The sequence below is a fragment of the Nomascus leucogenys genome, chromosome 15, assembly GCF_006542625.1.
Source record: "Nomascus leucogenys isolate Asia chromosome 15, Asia_NLE_v1, whole genome shotgun sequence".
Taxonomy (NCBI): Eukaryota; Metazoa; Chordata; class Mammalia; order Primates; family Hylobatidae; genus Nomascus; species Nomascus leucogenys.
Genome location: NC_044395.1, coordinates 101,529,625 through 101,535,241, shown reverse-complemented (window position 1 = coordinate 101,535,241; position 5,617 = coordinate 101,529,625). Strand labels below are relative to the sequence as shown.

Below are 5,617 nucleotides of genomic sequence, written 5' to 3'. Positions count from 1 at the left end.
ATTGCTTTGCCAGTAGGTGGCCTTTCAATATCTGCTTCAAATTTCCAGGTACAGGGTGCTCAGTACCTCCCCAACAATTTTCTCTGTTCATTCTTATTGTTAAAAAATAAATAAATTCCCAACAATGAGGCAGATCTCCCCAGTGTCTCTCTCTCAGTTCAGTCCTAATCACATGTAGCCTTTGCTGTGTATCTACTATTACCCAGATCCAGTCGTCAATTTAGTCAGGGCTGCAAGAACCCAAGGAGACTAAGTATCATATGAAGATAAAATCTGAAAAGTTTCTGGAAGCCAATATGGCAAGTAAGTTTGCCCTGACTACTCTCTGTTGGACTAAAGTGGCTAGGTTTCTGGTTTGATTTCTGTAGCTGGGACTAGAGCCCAATCTCAACTCTAGTTTACCGAGATAAGATCCTGACACCTCTCTGAGTTTGTTCTTTAATCTTCTCCAGATTGAATGTTGTTTCCCATATCTACCCTCCCATATACTTGTTAGCTGTTGACTTGGATCCTGTTCTGAATAGACAAATCAGTTGGAAGTATCCACTTTTGCTATGCTACATGTTTTAACTAGCAGCAGATAGACCATCTTCAGTACCAGAGTGACCCTGGAACAAGTAGGACAGCCTTCTATGCTTTTTCCATGCTAGGATCCAAGCCCCAAACTAGGGCTAATTTCCCCCACCTTGTCCATTCACTTATTTCATCAAATTTATTTTAGCTAATCCTCATACTGTTTTGAAGGAGATGCTTTTATTATTTCTATTTTACAGACGACATTCCTAAGGCACAAGGAGGTATAACTTGCTTTAGTTTACATGGCCAGTAAGGGGAAAAGATCAGTTGCCTCGAGTCCGGACTTAGCCAAATTGTGAATTCTGCCCTCTGAAGCTATAAAGAAGTCTCAACTTTCTTCTGTATGGAAGTCTATCTCTTAAATATATTCCCATGCTTTTCCTTCTCCAGGTTAAACAACAATTCCTAGAAACTCTTCATCTTGTGTAATATGTTTCTATCTCCTTCTTTTCTTCCTTCTTCCCTATTTTTTAAAAATTACCTATAACACAAATTATCATTCTCAATCTCTCTCTCTCCCTTTTTTCCACTCCTCTTTCTTCCCTCCTCCCTTGCTCAAATAAGGCCTTGCCTGTCCCTAACTCTGATGCCTCTGATCTGTCTGAGCACATAACCAAATCATACCCCCAGATTTCCTTGTATATCTATCATTTCTTCAGGGCTTGGAAAAGCCACTTTTCTTCCGTTTAGAGAGGTATCAAATTTGGTTACCATTATTTTTTGTGCTACTTAAAGCCATTGATAGAATATTCGACTCTTTTAGCAGAAATGTAATATCATAATAGCACTGCAAAGCCTGTCAAACTGGACGTCTTTCAGGTTGAGTGAATTTTGAGGCAGTGTTCGATGTGAACTGTGATCCATCTTCTGTAGCAATATTTCTCTTTTCTTACAGAAACCCCATTCTTTTTTCTTCATAGCCCTTTTTATATCTCCTCTAATTAACATAATGTCATTCTAATCGCTTTGATGAAACTAGTGGGTTTGGTATTTCTATATCTTTTTGTATGATTGAAAAATAATCTTCACTTTCCTTGAGTTTTTTTTGAGAAAACATCTTAAATCAATAGAGGTTTTTTTTTTTAATTTCATCATTAAAATATTGCAAACAGGTCTTAGAAATCACCTGACATCTTGTTTCTGAAGCTGGACACTCCTAGGTCTTATTCATCAGACTGCTGAACTATTCCTTTTTCAGAGACATAGATAGTATCCAAAAAGTTTCTGATATTCTTGTTTTTAATTGTTACAGCTTTCTCAATCAAAGTAGCTGAATTTGAAACAAGTCCAGTGTCATTTACTTCAAGGATTAACTCATCTTTCTGGGATTGAGATACTGAACAAATAGCACCTGGCCTCTGCAGATGTATTTTTCACCCAAGAAATTTCTAATTCAGCCAGATCCCCTTTGTCATGGGTAATGACGTGGATGGAGAAGTGAGCACACATGGACCTCACGGACCTCACGTTGCAATGCAAGCCCAGTGCAACCCCTTGCTCATGTTCTATTAATGACTACAAACAGTGCAAACAATAGTCAGCTCCTTTGTATTTCCCCACTCTTTGCCAACCCAGAGCCGCTTCTTTATCTTTCCAAGGAGACTGAGATCTACATTGATGTGGTTGAAGTCCCTCTGCAGGGTCTCTCTGGGGCCCTTCACAATATTTGTTTGTCCCTTCAGAGTGATGTTGACATTTTCTGGAATGTCGACAGTCTGCTGAGAACGTCTTTATTCTCCCAGTAGATGTGGCAAGGAGCTGCTTCGCTTGATTTTTAAGAAAGGTTCTTTCTTAAACAAACAAAAAAAACCAAGTGTCACATTTCTTTCACAGCCCTCAAAGGAACCTAATATAATTAGAGACCTATAAAAGTCAGTAGTTCTTATATAAGAGTGATTGAGAAGAAAAAGAAGGCTAGAGACAGATGAAAAGGGCATGTAACTGAATTTGTCTGTGTTCAGATCTGTTGTATCCCCAGTCCAAACTCTAGTCTATTATGTCCAACATGATTCAGAAGTATAACAGTCATCTCAAACATAACTGAGCTCTTGATTAGTCCCCATGCCCCCACGACAGGACCATTACTCTTTCAGTGTTCTCCTTCTAGTGATGGGGATATTTTTCTTCTAGTTGCCCAAACAGAAAAATTGAAGTCATCTTAACTCTTCTCTTCTTACACCACATATACAATCTGTTCATAAATTCTTCATACTCTATCTTTAACTATATCCTGGATTTAAGCACTTCTTATTGCCTTCACTGCAACAACCCTGGTCCCTTCTACCACAATCTCACCTAGATTATTGCAGGTGTCTCTTAATTGGTGTCTCTGTTTCCATCGTTGATCTTCCACAATTTATTGTCTTCATAGCAGCAGTACACAAAAGTCATACTACGTCATGTCTGTGCTTAAAACCAGTAGCCTCCCATTATACGCAAAGTAATTTCCAAATCCCTTAACATGGTGTATAAGGCCTTAGTTTATTTGATCTTCAGATAGTTCATTGTTCTCATTTTTACTATTTCTCCCTCTTTCACTATACTCCAGATTCCACAGCCACTTTGCTTTTTTGAGAAACTCAAACATTTGAGATACACTGTCTCTTAGGGTCTTTGCGTGTGCTGCTGCTTTAAAATGTTGTTTTATTATTTATTTATTTATTTATTTTGAGATGGAGTCTTGCTCTGTCACTCAGGCTGAAGTGTCGTGGTGCGATCTCAGCTCACTACAGCCTCTGCCTCCTGCGTTCCAGCGATTCTCCTGCCTCAGCCTCCTGGGTAGCTGGGATTACAGGTGCCCACCACCACACCTGGATAATTTTTGTGTTTTTAGTAGAGATGGGGTTTTACCATGTTGGCCAGTCTGGTCTGGAACTCCTGACCTCAGGTGATCTGCACGACTTGGCCTCCCAAAGTGCTGGGATTACAGGCGTGAGCCACTGGGCCCAGCCCATAAAATGTTCTTATGCCCATATGAGTATGGCTCATATATAGCCATGAATCCTCTCACACTCTGCTGAGGCTACTCCATCAATCAGGCACCTTCCGTGACTACCTTACTGAAAATAATAAGCCTTATCACTCTCTATGCACTAGACATGGCTTTTTTTTTTTTTATGACACTTAACCACCACCAGATCTATTGCCCATTGATATTCGCTTGTTTTGTTTTCCATCTCCCCCATGAAGGTAAAAACGAGGTATGTTTTATGTTCCGTTGGCTTCCCAGTTCCTGGAATAGTGCCTGGCACATGTTAGGTACACAATCTATTTTCTTCCAGTGAATGAATGAAAATATAGCAAGGCTTTATGGAGACCATGGTTTGAAACTGGAGTAAAGTAGCGTGAGAACAAGTTATAGAATCAGGGAGAACTTGAGTCTGAATCTTTTTCTGGTTCTGCCCACCTTAATTTTGGCAAGTTGGTTAACTCCTGTATGGATAACATACAGAATAACATATATGGATAACATATATATGTGGGAAACATAGGGAGAGAATGACACATATAAATTACTTGGCACAGTATATGGTCCCCGGAACTCAGTAAAGGTCACTTTCTGACCCTTCCTGTTAGGCCCTTCCTTCTCTAAGCCTCCCACCCACCTTGCCTGGATGATGTCTTGGCTGGTGTCTTGAAGGACTTCCTTGCTATCAGAAAAGACTCAGTTGAGACCCATAAGGCTCCCACCATTAAGATAATTGGGGTGTCTGTACCTGTGCTTGTTTGTAAGCTTGGCTTGTTACAACCTGTAGATTTGTTTTTCGACAGATGTTTGACATCATTTGTCTTCCAGCACAGACAGTACCTTGATCTGTGGTGCAATGTACATTCAGGTTGAAAACTGCCATCTACATTAGTGCTGCATGAGGCAGTTTACCCAGAGCCTCATATGGCTACTGCTTAAAGGACGACTCAGATCCTCTAGCTGTGTGTGGGAGGGAACATGGCAGTTCAATTTAAATACCTCTGCAGATGCACTAAGTTCTGAAAGACACATTCTCTGCAGAGCACTGTGTTTCTGTGCTGTCATTCTGTCTATTCAGTCTCAGCTGCAGTCTAACAGAGAGGGGAAGAGGTGGCCTGTGTTCTGAATCAACACATGGTATCATCAGCATAATGGTTAAGAGATGGACTTCTGGACGCAGACTGCCTACATTCAAATGCTGACTTCACAACTCCTTAGCTATATGGCCTGGGCAGTCCAACAGCCTCAATTTCCTCATCTGTAATATTGGGATAATCCATAATAGTACTCATCTTTTTGAGTCATTGTGAGAATTAAATAATATCTTTCAAGTAAATCACTTAGAACATTTTCTGGAAAGTTATAAGTTTTAATAGTAAGTACAGATGATTATCATTGTGCATAGAATAAGGTGGAAGAGGAGCAATAGTACAAAGATTAATCAGAAACGGCCGCTTAATAAACCTGGTTGAATCCCCTAATAAAGACAGGCATGTAACTAACTCTAATACAGAGCAACATGAAAACAGAAACAAAATGTACTTAAGCAAGTGGGTTACAGGGGAAGGAAGAATTCACTGGAGGCTGAGGATGGAAGTGAGGCATGTATAGGAAGGAAGGAGCTGATTTACTTGTGATCTAGAAACTGAATCCTATTTAAATAGAAGTAAGCAATATTTGACACTAAGGAAAGACACAGGCATTATTCAAACTGTTTATCTTAATGTGAGAAATTTTGAGTTCAGAGTCCTTTTATCACATGTCTTTCAGCTTTTAACTGAGGAAATAGCATTCATATTGGCCAAGGTCGATGAGGAAGGCGTCAGGGAGCCTTTATTATGCACCAGGAGCAAAGCAGTTAACTTTTCACCCTATTCTAAGCTTCCCAGAAAGGGAGTTCCTGTCTCCATTTTACAGATGAGAAAACAGAACTCGGGTGGGATAGGTAAATTAAACTTCTCTTAGCTAGTAAATCTGGCTGTAAACCCAGATTTACATTGTTATAGATTCTACATTCTTTCTACACTGTCATGCTACCTGCTAATAGATGCTGAAATTTATTCTTTCTGAATG

At 39.8% G+C, this 5,617-nt stretch overlaps 1 pseudogene; it reads right to left on the bottom strand.

Moving 5' to 3' along the window:
* Nucleotides 1–1,739: 1,739 nt before the first annotated feature.
* LOC105738941 lies at nucleotides 1,740–4,427 on the bottom strand (annotated as a pseudogene).
* Nucleotides 4,428–5,617: the final 1,190 nt, after the last annotated feature.